At 36.5% G+C, this 18,004-nt stretch overlaps 1 protein-coding gene across 4 annotated transcripts in view; it reads left to right on the forward strand.

Annotated features, from left to right (window-relative positions):
• CCDC192 (coiled-coil domain containing 192) overlaps positions 1–18,004 on the forward strand; it is a 213,362-nt gene that overhangs the window by 16,168 nt on the left and 179,190 nt on the right. The window lies entirely within an intron of this gene.

The following is an 18,004-nucleotide window of genomic DNA, read 5'->3' on the forward strand; positions in this document are numbered from 1 at the left end:
GAGGTCCCAGAAGGAGAAGAGAGAAAGGGACAGAAAACTTATTTGAAGAAATAAATGATAGATGAAAACTTCCTTAAGCTAAGGAAGGAAACAGACATCCAGGTCCAGGAATTCCAGAGAGTTTCAGATGAAATGAACCCAAAGAGAGCCACACCAAAACACATTAAAATAAAAATGTCAACAGTTAAAGATGAAGACAGAATCTGAAAAAGTGTCAAGAGAAAAGGAAAACCCTATAAGGCTATCAGCAATTTTCTCAGCAGAAACTTTGCAAGCCAGAAGGAAATGGCTTATGATATCAAAGTGATGGGCAAACAAACAAACAAACAAAAAAACTCCTCACCAAAAATATTCTACCCAGCAAAGCTATTATTCATATCTGAAGAAGAAATAGTTTTTTCCAACAGGCAAAAGGCAAAGGAGTTCATCATTATTAAATTGGCCTTGCAAGAAGTATTCAAGGGTCTACCATAAGCTAAAAAGAAAAGGCATTAATTAAAAACAAGAAAACATACAACAGTGAAAAATCTCACTAGAAAAGGTAATATAGTGTCAAGGTAGTAGACTAACCACTTATAAAGCTGCTAAGAAGATTAAAACAAAAGTAGTAAAATTAATGAAAATTATAATTAGTTAGGCATTACATAAAAGAAAAAGCTGTGAAAAATGACATCAAAAACATAAAATGTGGAGGAAGCAATAATATAAAGTTTTGGGATATGCTTAAAATTAAATTGCTACTAATTTAAAATACACTGTTAGATACATAGGATGACATATGCAACACTCACAGTAACCAAAAAGCAAAAACTTATTTGTAAATCCACGAAAGAAAATGAAAACAGAATCTAAAATAACACTAAAAATGTTATCAAACCAGAAGGGAAGAGAGAGAGAAAGAAGAAAGGAACACAGAGGAACTACAAAAACATCCAGAAAACAACTGACAAAATGGCAGTAAGTACATATCTATCAATAATTACTTTAAATGTAAATGGACTAAATTCTCTAATCAAAAGACATAGAGGGGTTGAATGGGCAAATAACAAGACACATCTGTGTACTGCCTACAAGAGATTCACTTTAGACACAGAGAAACTGAAAATGAAAGGATGAAAAAATATATGTTGTGTTAATAAAAAAAGAAGGAAATCAGGTGTAGCTATACAAATATCAGACTAAGGAGACTTTTTAAAAGACTGTAATAAAAGACAAAGACAGGCACTACATAATGATAAATGGGTCAATTCAGTAAGAACATATAACATTTATGAATATATATATACACCCAACATAGAAACACCAAAAAATATAAAGCAAATATTAACAGATCTAAAAGGAAAAATTTCCAGCAACACAATAAGAGTAGGGGGTTTTAACACCCCACTTACATCAATGGATGGACCATCCAGACAGAAAATCAACAATAAACATCAGCCTTAAATGGCACATTAGACCAGATAGACTTAATATATAAATGTATAAAACAGTCCATCCAAAAGTAACAGGATACACATTTTTCTCAAGTGTACAAGGAACGTTTTCAGGATAGATCACATTTTAGGCCATAAAATAATTCTCAATAAATTCAAAAGGACTGAAATCATATCAAGAATTTTTTTTTCATACCACAATGGCATGAACCTAGAAATCAATTATAAGAAAACTGGAATAACTACAAATACACAGGTATTAAACAACATGTTACTGAACAACTACCAGGTCATAGAAAAAAATCAAAGGATAAATAAAAAAACTACCTAGAGACAAATTAACACCAAAATCTGTGGGATAAAGCAAAAGCAGTTCTAAGAGGGAAGTGCATAGCAATACAATACAGGCCTACCTCAAGAAACAAAAGAAATCTCAAATTAACAATTTAACTTTATACCTAAAACAATTAGGAAAAGAAGAAAAAACAAACTCCAAAGTTAGTAGAAGGAAGAAAATAATAAAGATCAGAGTGGAAATAAATGAAATGGATACTAAAATGATAATAGAAAAGACTAATTAAACTAAGAGCTAGTTCTCTGAAAAGACAAACAAAAATGACAATCTACCTAGACTCACCAAGAAAAATTGAGAGATGGCTCAAATACATAAAATAAGAGATAAAGGAGAAGTTACAACTGATATCACAGAAATACAAAGAACATAAAGAGACTACTATGAACAATTAAATGCCAACAAATTAGACAACCTAGAACAAATGGATAAATTCCTAGAAATTTATAATCTTTCGAGACTGAATCATAAAGAAATAGAAAATGTGAAGAGGCCAATTACTAGTAAGAAGAGTGAATCCATAATCAAAAACCTCCCCAAAACAAAAGTCCAGGACCAGAGGGCGTCACTAGTGAGTTCTACTGATCATTCAAAGATTTAATACCTATCCGTTTTCAAACTCTCCAAAAAATTGAAGAGGTGGGAGAGCCTCCAAACTCCTTTTAGCAGGCCAGGATCACCCCAATACCCAAACCAGAGATTACACACACACACACACACACACACACACACACACACACACACACACATTATAGGCCACTATCCCTGATAAACATAGATACAAAAATCCTTAGCAAAATTTTAGCAAAGCAAATTCAGCTATACATTAAAAGTATCATACATCATAATCAAGTGAGATTTATTCTAGCTAGGGATGCAAGAATGGTTCCAATCCACAAACCAATTTGAATAAAAGATAACAAAATGAAAGATAAAAATCATATGATCATCTCAATAGATGCAGAAAAAGCATTTGACAAAATTCAACATTCATTTATGATAAAAATTCTCTATGAAGTGGATATGGAGGATGTACCTTAACATAATAAAGGTCATTTATGACAAACCCATAGCTCACATCATACTCAACAGTAAAAAGCTGAAAGCTTTTCCTTTAAGATTAGGAACAAGACAAGGATGGCCACATTCCCAAAGTTACTCACAGAATATTGAAAGTCTTAGCCACAATAATTATGCACAAAAAAGAAATAAAAGCTATGCAGATTGGAAAGGACTAAGTAAAACTATTTGTGGATGACATGATACACCCAAAGAGTCAACCAAAAAACTGTTAGAACCAGTAAATGAATTTAGTAAAGTTGCAGGATACAAAGTTAATATATAGAAATATGCTGCATTTCTACATACTAATAATGAAATATCAGACAGAGAAATCAAGAAAACAATCTGATTTACAATCATATCAAAAAGGGTAAAATAGCTAGGAATAAATTTAACCGAAGAAGTGAAAGATTTTTACACTAAAAGCTGTAAGACACTGATGAAAGAAATTGAATATGACACAAAAAAATGGACATATTTCACGCTCACGGATTGGAAGAGTTAATATTGTTAAAATGTTCCTACTACTCAAAGCAATCTATAGACTCAATGCAATCAAAATTACAATGACTTTTTTCACAGAACTAGAACAAAAAATTCTAAAATTTGTATGGAACCACAAAAGACCCCAAAAGGCCAAAACCATATTAAGAAAGCAGAACAAAGCTGGAGGTATCATGCTCCCTGATTTTACACTGTTCCACAAAAATACAGTAATCAAAACAGTATGGTAATGGCATAAAAACAGACACAGAGATGAATGGAACAGAATAGCAAGCCCTGAAATAATCCATATAAATATGGTCAGTTTATTTATAACAAAGAAGCCAGAATATAAAATGGGGGAAAGACAGTCTCTTCAATATATGGTATTGGGAAAAGTGGACAGCTATATGCAAAAGAATGAAACTGGGCTCTTATCTTACACAAAATACAAAAATCAACTCAAGGTAGATTAAAGATTTAAATCTAAGACCTAAAACCTTAAAACTTCTAGGAGAAATAAAGCGGGTAAGCTCCTTGCTATCATTCTTAGTGATTTTTTGGGGATCTGACTCCAAAGGGAAAGGAAATAAAAGCAAAAAATAAATAAATGGGATTACATCAAACTAGAAATCTGCACAAGAAGACAAAATAAAAAGACAACCTACTGAGGAGGAAAAGATATTTGTGAAGTGTATATCTGGTAAGGTTTTAATATCCAAAATATGTAAAGAACTCATAAGACTCAATTACAAAATAACTGATTAATAAATGGACAGAGAATGTGAATAAATATTTCTCCAAAGAAGAGCAGAAACGTCCAATAGGCACATGATGATCATTAATCATCAGGGAAATGCAAATCAAAACCACAATGCAATATCATCTAATACCTGTTAGAATAGTTATTATAAAAAAAATAAAAACATCTGTTGCAAAGGATGTGGAGAAAAGGGAACTCTTGTGCTCTGTGTATGGGAATGTAAATAGGTGCGGCCACTATAGAAAATAGTATGAAGGTCTTCAAAAAATTACAAACAGAGGTGCCATATGATCCAACAATTCCACTACTGGGTATCTATCCACAGAAAATGAAAACACTAAATCAAAAAGATATATACCACCTCCATGTTCAATGCAGCATTATTTGTAATAGCCAAGATATGGAAACAACCTAAGTGTCTATCAACAGATGAATGGATAAAGAAAATGTGGTACATATATCCAATGGAATATTACTGAGCCATTAAAAAGAATGAAATCTTGCCATTTGGGCAATGCGGATGGATCTCAAGGCCATTATTCTAAGTGAAGTAAGTCAGGCAGAGAAAGACAAGTACCATTTGATTTCACTTATCTATGGGACCTAAAAAACAATCAAAACAGGACCCAGACTTGTAGATAAAGAGAACAGATTGGTGGTTGCCATAGGGGATGAGGGCTGGGTGGTAGGTAAAATGGGTGACGAAGATTAGTAAGTACGAGATTCCAGTTACAAAATAGATAAGTTATGGGGATGTAATGTACAGCATGGGGAATACAGTCAATAACATTGTATTAACTTTGTAAGGTGACAGATGGTGACTAGATTTATTGTGCTGACCAGCTGACAATGTATATAAATGTCAAATCACTTTATTGTACACATGAAATTAATATCATATGTCAATTACACCTCAAAAAAAGTATTGAAGATGTCATTATTGGCAAAGTTGTAAGAAGACTATGATTCTCATATACTCTTGGGGAGAGTGTTAATTTTGGAGATGTAATCAGAAATATGTATCAAGTATATACTCCTTAAAACCCAGTACCACTTCTATCAGTTATATTAAGAAAATAAAAAACAAATCCATAAAGATGTATAAATATGCTTAGTACAGGGTTTTCTAATAGCAGGGAAAGCTATATGCAAACAGTAAAATTTATTGTGACCTTGAAATATGTGGTCTTTTTAAATATTAGAAATTATGGAATATGGGTCACCTGGCTGGCTCAGTCAATAGAGCATGTGACTCTTGTTCACAGGGTCGTGAGTTCAAGCCACATGTTGGCTGTAGAGCTTACTTAAAAAATATATGGAATATAAGATCTATCATCGTTCAAGTATAGATTATACCTAGGACATAGTGTTAATTGCAAAAGATTCCAAGTTAATCATGTCTAACCGTGTATAGTGTGAATCGATATTTTACACATTGTGCATATTACAGGTATACACACACAAGTCCAGAAAGTAATGCACCAAAAAAAAAAAAAAAAAAAAAGGAAAGGAATGTGCCAAATGTGGTCTTCATCTGCTTGGGCTGTCATAACAAAATACCACAGGCTGGGTGGCTTAAACAACATTCATCTCAGTGTTGTGGAGGCTGAGAAGTCAGAGACAGGTGCCAGCATGGTTAGATCCTGGCTTTGAAGATCATGGCCTCGTGGCTGTATTCTCCTACTGTTGGGGTGGGGAGAGGGAAGAGGGCAGGGGGAGAGAAAGGAAGGAAGGAGAGGAGAGTGAGAGAGAAAAGGTACAAGAGGGACAGAGTATTCTGCTTTCTTCTTTTAAGGAGACTAATCCCATCATGAGGACTTCACCCTGATGACTATGTCTAAATCCTTTGACTTCCCAGAGGCCCCACCTATTAACACTATCACACTGGAAGTGAGTACTTCCACTTATGAATTTGACTGGGCAGGGGACACTTTCAATCCACAACATGCAGCAATCTCTGGGTTGTAAGAATCTGGATAGTTTTCACTTTATTTTTATACCTTTTCTAATGTCTGAAGTTTTAGGACATAATATATGAAAAATCCATGGCAGAGATGATCTCAATACATGTCTTTTCTCCTTTCTCCTTTCTTATTCCATAAAATTGAACTCCACCTTCTCTCTCCTTCTTTTCTCACCCTCTATCACATGATGAGCTCCTGCAGGGTAGGGAATTTGATTAACTTATCTTTATCCCCTGGGGTTGAGCTCTGGGTTCTACATAAAAGGAGCTCAATAAATATGTGAATGATTCTCATGTGTTTGTTATTGAAAAACTGGACATATAGTTTCTTTTTCACTTAGGGAAGAAAATGTTCCTGAATCATACACTCAATGCAAAGGAAAATTAAATTGTAAGATATTTTTAAACTAAATGTGGTTCAGAAACATTCTTTGGAAAGGAGTAAGCTCTGTTTTGCTTCCCTCAAATGCCTAAGGAAAATGCTATAAATTCTAGAACAGCCCGCTTTCCCTAGGGGCTATTTCTACTTGGAATCTTCCTTAAAATAGAAATATCTAGGTCCACGGTGACTATATTCTGAATCCTGTTAATTTTTCTCCTTCTGAATAAAACAGCATTTGGGATTTTTGCTTTCAGATGTGTTCTGACATTCTTTTCTGATGATCATGTCTCTGAAAATCCAGAAAAAAAGCCTCCCATAATAACTTTCTTTGTGACTGCTTAACATGTAATGCTGAGATCCAAATGGTCCAATCTCAAAACTAATTTGTGGTTTAAAAGAAACAGTCTAGTACCCACAAGGTAACTTTCAAATTATTCAGGTTCCTAACCCTTAGTATACAAGGAAAATAGTCATCATCATTTACCATCTGGATCAAATAAACCCAACTAAATTTTTTTACTTTTAAAGTCATTTTTTAATATTTATTTACTTTTTGAGAGAGAGAGAGACAGAGTACAAGCTAGGGAGGGGCAGAGAGAGAGGCAGACACAGAATCTGAAGCAGGCTCCAGGCTTTGAACTGTCAGCACAGAACCTGAGTTCAAACTCACCAACTGAGAGATCATGACCTGAACCAAAATCTGAGGACCAACTGACTGAGCCACCCAGGTGCCCCTAAAGTCATTTTTTGAATAATTTACTGAAGAATAAATAAATACTTAAAAAACTCATTAAAATTTTTGATAAAAATTTGAACATAGTCAATACCTTTGTTATCCAGAAAAAATTTTGGCATGTAAAAATCATAAAAGAAAAATATGGTTGCACACCCTCTTAACAAAAAAGGAAAGTCCAAGTTGTCACAAGACATTGTGTGATATTACTCTGTCTTTTATGAGAATACTCTATTTCCTATTTTGTCCTTAGAAATGTGGTTTATCGCTCACTGATTCATGAGTTTGAGGATATTCATCTGAGTCTCTAGAAGTCACTGATCGGACAATGTACAGTCTATTTCACTTACATGATTAATTCCATTGTCAACACTAGTGTCCAGAGCTACATTGTCCAATAGAAATATAGTGCAAGTTATCTATGTATTTTACATTTTCTAAGGGCTACATTAAAAACTTAAATAGGTGAAAGTAAATTTTAGTAATATTTCATTTAACCTAGCATATCCAAAATACTGTCATTTTAACACGTACTCAATTAAAAACTGTATTACGAGGGGCACCTGGGTGGCTCAGTCAGTTAAGCGTCCAACTTCGACTCGGGTCATGATCTCGCTGTTTGCGAGTTCAAGCCCCGCGTCTGGTTCCGTGCTGACGGCTTGAAGCCTGCTTCGGATTCTGTGTCTCCCTCTCTCCATGCCTCTACCCTGCTCTCTTTCTGTCTCTCAAAAATAAATGAACATTAAAAAATTATTTAAAAAATGTATTGAGATATCTTACATTCTCATATATTGGGCTGGGTCTTCAAAGTCTTAGGTATATTTCACACTTACATCTCATTTCAAACTAACCGCATTTCAAGTACTCAAAAACCACATAGTGTTAGTAGCTAGCGCAATGGACCGTGCTGATCAAGAGTGCCTTTCTTTATTTCATCTTCTAACTTGTCTCAGAACTAGGAAATGCACTCCTCTGTCAATTTTCTTTTGTTTGGGCATTATGAATGGAAAATGAAAAATTCAGCATTCTCAACCATGTTTAGTTGAAAGCCAAAAATATAGAAATAGCATCTCCCCTTTCATACCTTGAGAGATGATGCCGTGATTTCGGCATCACAGTAAGAAATTGAAGGATGATTATTAATTCTACCATTGCATTGTACCTCCAGTTAATTCCACAATTCTTTGGCTTCATTTTTTAGCCTTTTCTTTTTTTAAATCATAGTTGGAAATAATTGATCAGTGATGATAAGAAATAACTCCCACAATGATTCAGTAGCAATATGTTTAAAATGCAGGAAAAACAAGATCACTAAGATCACACAATATATGTTAGCTTTATAAAAGGCTCCAGTGGATGTGTTGATAATTGCCAGATATAATGAGTTTTATTATTTTAAAAATTAGTGTACCTGTTCCCTTTGTTCTTTGTAAAAATCTCTAAAATAGGATAAAAACCATGAAGTATAGATTTTTTAAGAATAGAAGAGCTCAAAAAAAGAAACTCAAAACTACTATTGGGTCTAATGAACTCTGATGGTATATTGAAAATGAAATTGCATTAATTAGTATATATGGAGAAATTTCACAGATAAATATATTTTTTAAATCTTTTTCCATAAGTTTCTATCTCACAAGACAGCTTGTCTCAAGTTTTTGCCCCCAAAATTCCTTGAGGGGTGCCTGGGCTGGCTCAGTCAAAAGAGCATGTGACTCCTGATCTTGGGTTATGAGTTCAAGACCCACATTGGGTGTAGAGATTACTACAAAAGATAAACTTAAAAATAATCCTTGGAAAACTTTTTTGCATAGTCCTAGTCCACATTCTTGCTCTTCTTCTCTCTGCTTTTCATCTCAAAAGAGAAAAGGCTAGCAAGAAAGTCAAAAAAGAGAAGAAATGGAGACAGCCAAGTAAAAACCTGCTTTAGCAGGTGGAAGAGGGTATAGAGGCAGAGCCTTCTTCTACTGCATTTTGAATTTTTGCTCTTACAGTATGCATACTGACTTATTTTTTCTAATGAGGAGTAATCAGGCTAGGTACAGTCATATAATAGGAAGACCAGTCAAGTTTCTAAGACTTTCTGGCCTTCATAATCAAACCTCAGCATCTTACCTAGGCTGCAAGCTCCCAGAAGCTACACAAAAGAAACATGAAACAAACAAACAAAACAAAACAAAACAAAAACCCAGAGATTAAAAAGGGGAAGATTTTTGAAAAAACCTTCTTCTATGGCTCAGGGGTTACGCTAAGTATTTTTCTGAATTACCACATTTAATTATCACAGCAGCCTCCACCAAGTTATCATTTTCTCCACTTTTATGGATGAGGAAATGGAGGCTCAGAATAATTAACTTGCTCACTTAAAGTCATGCGCACGGTAAGTAATAATCAGTCAGATCCACATCTCAAATCAACAAAATCCATTCTAGTTAGTGTTAAGTGGAAAATGAATTACTGAAGGATATTAGGTATTTCAACAGGTTGTCCAGGAGAGTCAGAGAACTAGGTGTGGAAACCATGGTCAGTTCATCACACCAGATTCTGCTGAGGTACCTACTATTGCTGCCACTGGGCACAGACCCCACCTCACCTGTCATTTCCCCTGAATATGAGATATTACTTCTAAGTCTTCTGTCACTTCAGCCTCTGAAAACAGGATGACCCTGTCTACCTGCCCAGACTCTGTTCTATTTGGCACCTTTTTCATACCACTCTCCTCCACGTTGAAGGCTCAGGCTGGTGCGTCTAATTGGTGGAGCCTAAGTCACACGCCTACATCTTGGATGCAAAGGATGTTTGGGAGGGCGTTCCTGGCTTTTTCACTTTGGAGAGATGGGATTCGTGAGATGGGAAATTTTCCAAAAACAGAAGGACACTAGGCCATCGAGACAGCATGATAAATGGCTACCTCAGGGTGCAAGATGAATTAGCTATAATGGTCTTCTCATTTCATAGATGAGGAAGCTGGAGCCTACTGGGTAGCTAATGTTGGCCATGCTGTGCCCTCTTCTTAGATATTCTGGCCATGCTCCTTAGTCATATTTTGACTGAGAGGCCTTAAAAGAAGTGGAAATTCACAGCAAAAGAGAGATCTGCCATCTGTCCTCTGCTTACCTTATCATGTTGGAATGTACTATGGAAACTGTTACTGAACTTTTATCTGATCTAAAAGGATCCGTGAGACATTTCTCCTTTAGATCTTGGTAAAGAGAGGAGTGTGTACAAATGTTGGGGGCAGGGGAAGGCTTCTCATGGAAAAGGTTTCTCATGGAACATCAAGTACAGCTGAGGATGTTCTAGCTAGGTTCTGGAACAATATCATTAGAGTACTGAAGTTCTGATCATTACAGTTACTTTTCTTGAATTTTTTTTAAAGTTTACTTATTTAGAACCTAAAATTCACTGGTGGAAAAAAAACTACCTTCACACCCAACACTTTCAATTGTGAGACAGTTGTTGTTTGTTTTACATGGTATAGCAATAATTTATTCACCAAACAGTGTGAAAAGCCACAATTAACTTGGGCAGTAAAAGGCTATCACCTCCCCTATAAGCTAACCCAAAAATCCTAACCAGAAAATGCAAGTGCATTTCCTAAAACACTGGGATAGAGTGGGGACATGAAAACGTTGTTGGTTAATATTTCAAAGTACTCAAAGTCTAAACCTACATCTGATGTGCGAAAAAATTAAATAATCCTGTCCAGAAAGACTCAATGATTCAAAACACTATCTTTACTGTTGGGAAAGGTATTTGTATCATGTCCCACTTAACAAAAATTTTATTTAGAAACAAACAGTATCCTCTGAGCATTTTTTCTTAAAGAAATAAACATCCAAATTTTTTCATTTTGTTCTCCCAACAATCCTGTGAAGTAGGTAAACAACACTTGAACCACTTTTAACATCAACTAATTTCTTTACTCCATTATTTATCTGTTTATACATTTGTTTTATACTAAGTTATTTTTAACTGTGGTAAAATATGTATGACATAAAACGGACCATTTTAATGATGTGTAAAGTGTGCAGGGCAGTAGTGCAAAGCATGTTGAGATTTTTGTGCAACCAATCTCCAGAACGTTTTCATTTTGCAAAGCTGAAACTCTATATCCATTAAATATGTCTCTATTTTTTCTCTCACTCATTTTTTTTTAAGAAATCAAAATCCGTTTTTAATAGCAAATTACCTATGTTCTTTAAAATTTTTTATTGTGAGTGAAATACGATGTCATTATTAAACTTAAAATGTTCGGTAGGATAGGTGAACACTGGCTGCTGTGAGTCGGCAGTTGCCAGAACCAGGCCTCGGGGGAAGGTATGCTTCCTGCTCTACCTTCCAGAAAGACAAACTAGGTTTTGAGTTTGGGGCATTTCCCTAGCCCTAGGAAAAAAAGATTATTATTTTTTTTTTATTTTTTTTTTTAACGTTTATTTTTGAGACAGGGAGAGACAGAGCATGAACGGGGGAGGGTCAGAGAGAGAGAGGGAGACACAGAATCTGAAGCAGGCTCCAGGCTCTGAGCTGTCAGCACAGAACCGCGAGATCATGACCTGAGCCGAAGTCGGCTGCTTAACCGACTGAGCCACCCAGGCGCCCCATAAAAAAAAAAGATTATTTTTTTATTCACCTGTGTGATGTACAGTAGAGGCAGCAAGAACATAGTGATATTCTCATTCATTAAAATTTGGTATTTTATTTTAGAATAAAAATTAAAGGTAGCTAGAATATAAATCAATTCCTAAACAAGGAATCCCTAATTTGGGCTATAGGGATAGCATTGAGAATGTGGCTTCAACAGTCTACAATTACATGCAAAATGGTGGTCATGTGTGCTGTGTGTGTGTGTGTGTGTGTGTGTGTGTGTGTTTGCGTGAACATGCATGCAAAACATGCATGTACACTTTTCTTTCTAATAAGAGAATTCATAGATATTACTAGGTTCTAAAAGAGGTTTGTGATGCTCTCATATCTAAGAAATTGTCCCATAAAATCAAAATGGTGGAGGTCACAGAACAAATTCTGTAACATAATATGAACCCAAATTTAGGTATCCTCATACCCAGTCCCTGCTTTCCGGCTAATTTTCCCTTAAACAATGGTAGATACACTGTTTACTAGGGACCTTTTCTCCTCTGATGGTAAGAAGCTATAAAGCAATGTGATTTCTGATGGATCTAGAATCTTTGAAAAAGGTTAGGACTGCCACTCACCTCCTTCTAACATCTATCAGAGTCCTCATCAAAGAGAAAAGAGCAAGTCCCCAAAGCAAAGAACTGTATATTATGAGTGAGCATAAAAATATTGAATTAACTACCAAACTTTTGACATTCTTTGATTTTTACATTAAAACTAAAATCCTTCAATTTTTGTACTGGAGAGAAATTCTAAGCCTAAGAAATCTGGTGAGGGTATTAATCCTGTCGGTCTTGTTACTACCAGTTTCTCCATTGCTTAGCATAGTATCCAGCAAATAGTGAGTCTTTAATAAATATTTTTTGAATTTAATGAATTGAAATGCTTTGAACTGAACTAAAATGACACTTTAGCTTGTTAAGAGTTTCAGGTAAGCCATTATTTAGTTATTTATGAAGCTATCAAATGTCACATGGTCATTTCTCTAACTTCCAAGGCAACAGTCTTTTTATAAGTTAATATCTGAGTGAAAAATTCCTTTTGAATCCCTCTTCTTTTATTCTTTTTTCTATCAGCGATGCTATAGAAATGAAAAAGTAGTGAAACCTTACACAGGAAGAAAGGTTGACCTTTAGAAATGTGTGTTTTTTCTAGAAAAGTAGTATCCTGGAACTTTGCGATGGCAACTTGATAGACCGTACAGGTCCATGTTGGACTTAGACCTGGGGAATTCAGAGACCAAAGTTCAGGAAAGGCTGCCTTATAAAACATTCAATTCATAATTTAACAAAGATGACTTAGACAGAGGGTCTCTATACTTTTAGATTTCCTAAACCCACACAAATTTCCACCTCCAACATAATTGGGATTAGTTCTTATAGCACTGCCAACTTTTCAATTTTTCTGAAGAAAAAAACACTAAAAGAATAATTTCCATATATTATCACCATCATTTGTTAAAGAAACATGCTCTTAACACCAAAATATATAGAATGATCAAAATCTCAGAATAAAGGACAGTTCTTTAAATGGAATACATTTGGCTTCATGAAAAATTCATATTTTTTTAAAGAATTTTACTTCCGTCTTTTTCTTGCTCCTGGTGGAAATGTTATCACAAACCAATACTGATCAATGGGCTAGCATTTGGGAAGTGCTAATGCAATTAAACTCATGTGGTCTGAGGTTTCTTCGTTTCCACTTCCAGATCTAGTCTCCACCCTCCCCCCACTCTGCTCTTTTCTGGGGAAGCTGGTCTCTCTGAACTTGTCATTCAGGAGCTCTTGCCCTCTGGTTTTATGGTAGACTCAGCCCAACGGAGACAGAGAAGAGCACAGGGTGAGAGAAGGGGAGGTCAGGCTATTTATTCCACTGGTCCATCTACCATTATGACTAAGCACAGGTTGGCTGTGGTTCTATTTCTCTACCCAGGCCGTCAGCTCATAGACATGGCCCCCTCCTCAAGCTCTCTTTCTAGCTTCTCTAATAATTTTCTGCCATTATCTCTTCAGGCTCTTGACTCCCTTCAGGTCAAGATGAGGCAAAGGTAATCTTTGGCACTTCTTGGGAGTGTCTCACCATCCTTTCTCCATGCCCTTAACTGTGCCCACATGTTTGTAAATAGTCCCTTCATTAAACTCCCCTTAATCGCTCCTTTGGAATGACTTTCTGTTTCCTGCTGAGATGTGCCCAACACATTTTTCATTTAAAAATGAAAAGCTGAGGCCCCAAGAAGTAAAGCCCAGATGTCACACAGCTCAGGTCATGTGGTCAGGTCCAGAATATGGCCTTCCAGATTACAAACAGTGTTGTCCTTAGTCAGTGCTCACCTGTCATCCTCCCGATGGCTATTTTCTTCCCAGTCATACTGATAGGCACTTTCTGGAACTATCTTTTCACTGGACTTTGGCAATAACTGTAGTTTGTTCAAGTTTTAAATAAAAAAACCTCGTATTAGCAGACTATTTCAGCAACTCGAAAACAGAGGAATACTGTTTCCATTAGAATGGATTGGAATCAGGAAAAACTGAGTTTTTTAAATTGCTGCTTAAGTAGAAATTGGCAAACGAGACTAAGAAACTATTGCAAAAGCTAAGCACAAAAGGACACAAGGATGATGAAATTTCCACTGTAAAATGAATGCTGATCACCAAAGATGGGGTTGGGATGACATAAACTGTCCAGAGTAAGGGGCTGAGGTGGGAGCCTAGGGAAAAAGTTTCATCAGCATGAGAGATACGAGCAGGTTGTAGAAGTGTAAAGAAGTTTAGAGCCTCCAGGGCCTGTTAAGCAGGGGGGAAAGCAGTAGTAAATAGAAGAGACGTTGAGCTGAAGCTTGACCACTGCGAAATGTGTTGAAAGCATGGTTTATCGGGCATGAAGTTACTGCGTCACTGAGGAGAGGCCGCTGTTGGAACCCTGGACATTACAACTTTTAGACTGCTGGAAATATTTAGTCTTCTTAACTGGACCCATGTCAAAAAGCTCTTCTGTGAAAGTGCTATTTGCTATAATCACACCTTTAATCAGCCATGTTACTTTTAAATAAACACACATGTACATATTTAACCTATTAACTTTGTTCTCGCTGCATACTTGAATTTCCCACTGTTATCATTCCATCATTTACTCTTACTTAAGTGTCTCTCTGAGGACATTCTCTTTATTAGGGTTTAAAAATAAGCTAGAAAGTTTTAATAGCACATGATTCTCTTTAAAGGAGTTGGGGCAGTGGAATGACCAATAATCACATTAAGTGAGCGTTTCATCTGTCTAAGTTACCTGCTTTACCATATTTAGTCTGCACAAAAAGCATCACCCAATTCCATGGCCATCTCCTTGCATTCTGCTACCCTAGCTTGTACCTGGTCTTTGGCAAACAGAATTTCCCCAGTGCTCTGATCTCTGTCAGCGTCCCAGACCAGATACATGGAGAATATTCCCCAAAGAAGCCACTGTTAGCAGAGAGGGTAACAGTGTAACCACTGGTGTAACCAGTGCCCCTCTGGTGTAACCACCAACTTTGCCTGCTGCAGCTTCATCAATGACTACTTACTGGGCTCCTACTAAATGCTCAGTGCTGTTTAGTCTGGTTTCTGCAGGCATGGGCCTTTCTACATATTGCATATGGATTCAGAGGCAGGGGAAGGATTTGGGTCAGAGACCTTGAACCAGTCCTGAGGAGGGGAAGGAGTGTGTATGGCTGAGGAAGAAGAGGGAGGTCATGCGAAGATAAAGGAATACTGACGTACTTAAAAGTAAGGAAGGGGATGATGAAAAGATACTGAGATGGCTTAGTGACATCGAGAAAATTTAAAGTAGAAAAAAAAGTATAGATTTTCCTCTAGATCCTCAAGTGAGGAAACTCTACAACTAAACAAGAATTAGCTGTTATAATTTTGTATAAGATTTGTCAATTAGAAGACTGTTAACTTGAACACACATGCATAATGCTCTAGTGTCTTTACTGTAATCACAGTTTAGTGGATTTTTAAATTTATTTTTTATTTAAAATTTTTTTTAAGGTTTACTCATTTTTCAGAGACAGAGAGACAGAGCATGGGCAGGGGAGGGGCCAAGAGAGAGGGAGACACAGAATCTGAAGCAGGCTCCAGGCTCAGGGCCATCAGCACAGAGCCTGACGTGGGGCTCAAACTCAGGGACCACGAGATCATGACCTGAGCTGAAGTCAGACGCTTAACCAACTGAGCCACCCAGGTGCCCCCAAAGTTTACTGGATTTTTAATCTGTCCCATTCTTTTAGTTTAATCATCTTTGTTATGTTAGGTCCATGTACTGAAATGACTGGTTTGATATTTAGGTAGACATTTTTAAGGCAAAAGCAGAAGTTAAAAACTGGAACTCCCATTGAATTGCTGGAATTCACCACTTGAAAATCCACAGACAGGTTCAAAACCCAAACACCTGTATAAATCATACATGTGACAGCATTTAACAGACTTTTGACTTGTATAATTCACTCATCAATTACTTTAACTACCAAGACAGATTGCGTTCATAATAAACACAAATGGCTTTAGATGGGGTGTGCCCAGAAGTGCCTAAAGAATAAACTTAATGGTAGAAATCTCATCTGCTGGTATTCTGCCCTTGTATCCTGAAAAACTAGGATAAGGACTAATGACAACTAACTTCTTTAGGGTCCTTGAAATGACACACACATCTCTAAAACATCTAACCCTACGTATGTGCTTATTCCTGAAATTATTCTTGATTGAATTTGTATTCCTTTGTTTGGTAAGTGGGGGTTGCCTTCCATTAAAGACTGCTTACCTTTATATAAACCATTTTTACCTCTGTGTAGATACACGTATGGCTCTTTCCCTTAAGGGGGAAGGAGAATAGGAAGGCAGGAGAGTGACAGCTTACACTGGAGTACGGATGCAGACGATAGACTGCCTTCTTCACAGTTTGCTCAGGACTGTCCCTACTTCACAACACATGGCAATTTCTTAAATCTATCTGCATAAAAAGTCCTATGCTACTTAATAACAGTCTTCAATCAATTCTGTTTCATTTGGCCTTGACTTACAATGCTTTTATCTTACTGGAAATGATTGTCCTTTTTGGCTAGGGAAATTTGGGATGTTTGGAGAGAAAGACCCAGAGAAACAGATTAGTTTGATCTTACTTGATCTACTCACAAAAAATTTAAGAAACTACCTTTTGAGATCAAATGTTAGACAGGAAGAGTTTCCCTGGAAATGGCAACTAGATCTGGAAATCCCAATCTTTTTGGAATATTTGGGCCTCTTGAAATTTCCCCTTTCTGCATAAAATGTTTCACAGCATGAATTATCTACAGGTGTAGATATATAAGAATATTGTTTTGAGGCTAATTTTGTTAAGATTTTTTTTCTGGACTGACTTTTGAAATGTATTGGAATCATTATGGGATGCTGAGGATTAATGATTCATTCCAAATATCATTGTTCTAGCCCAAGATGTTCATCCCCCAAAGTCTGATTGGTGCAGGGGGTGTGTGAGAGGGGGATTACGCAGCCGTGTGTGATCTAGGAACCAGGCTGTTTTGGAACATAGCACCATTTCTTTGGCCTGCATCCTATGGAGTTTCATTTTATCAAAGGCCCATGGCAGGGTCCTAGGGTTGAATTGTACGATATTTATGGCTGGTTCCATTTACCACCAGATGGCTCTATTGTATCATTAGGAAATGCACACATGTATAAAAATGGTGGGATCCTAGACCAAAGGAAAAATACAAAGCACCAGTCAAAAAAAAAAAAAAAGAACAAAGTTCTTTCTTTTTATGGGGTTAATTGGAGGCAGTTAGAGGAGCCTGCGCATTCATAAGGAATTCACAAGGAAGGTCACAATCCTAGCACATATGAGGTCTCCCCTTTCAAGTTTCCATATTGCTGTGTAATTATTAATTGTCGGGATAGCCAGAGTAGTTAGGAAGTGCTTTTGTCTGGGGAGGGCCTGTGACTGATACTTCCTTACCAATTGTGTATACTCTCCTGCTTGTGGATGAGAAAGGGCAACTTCAGAACAACTTGGAGAGGCAAAGTCTACATATACCTCTGCTGACTTGAATCCTATTAGCCATATTCTGGGCAAGAATGAGCCGATTCCAAACCCTGTGGTATCTTTGCTTGAATGAACCTTGGGATGGGAAGGTGGCAATCAGAGGAAGCAGGTTTCTCTGAGTTTACA

The sequence above is a fragment of the Prionailurus viverrinus genome, chromosome A1 (genome assembly GCF_022837055.1).
Source record: "Prionailurus viverrinus isolate Anna chromosome A1, UM_Priviv_1.0, whole genome shotgun sequence".
NCBI lineage: Eukaryota > Metazoa > Chordata > Mammalia > Carnivora > Felidae > Prionailurus > Prionailurus viverrinus.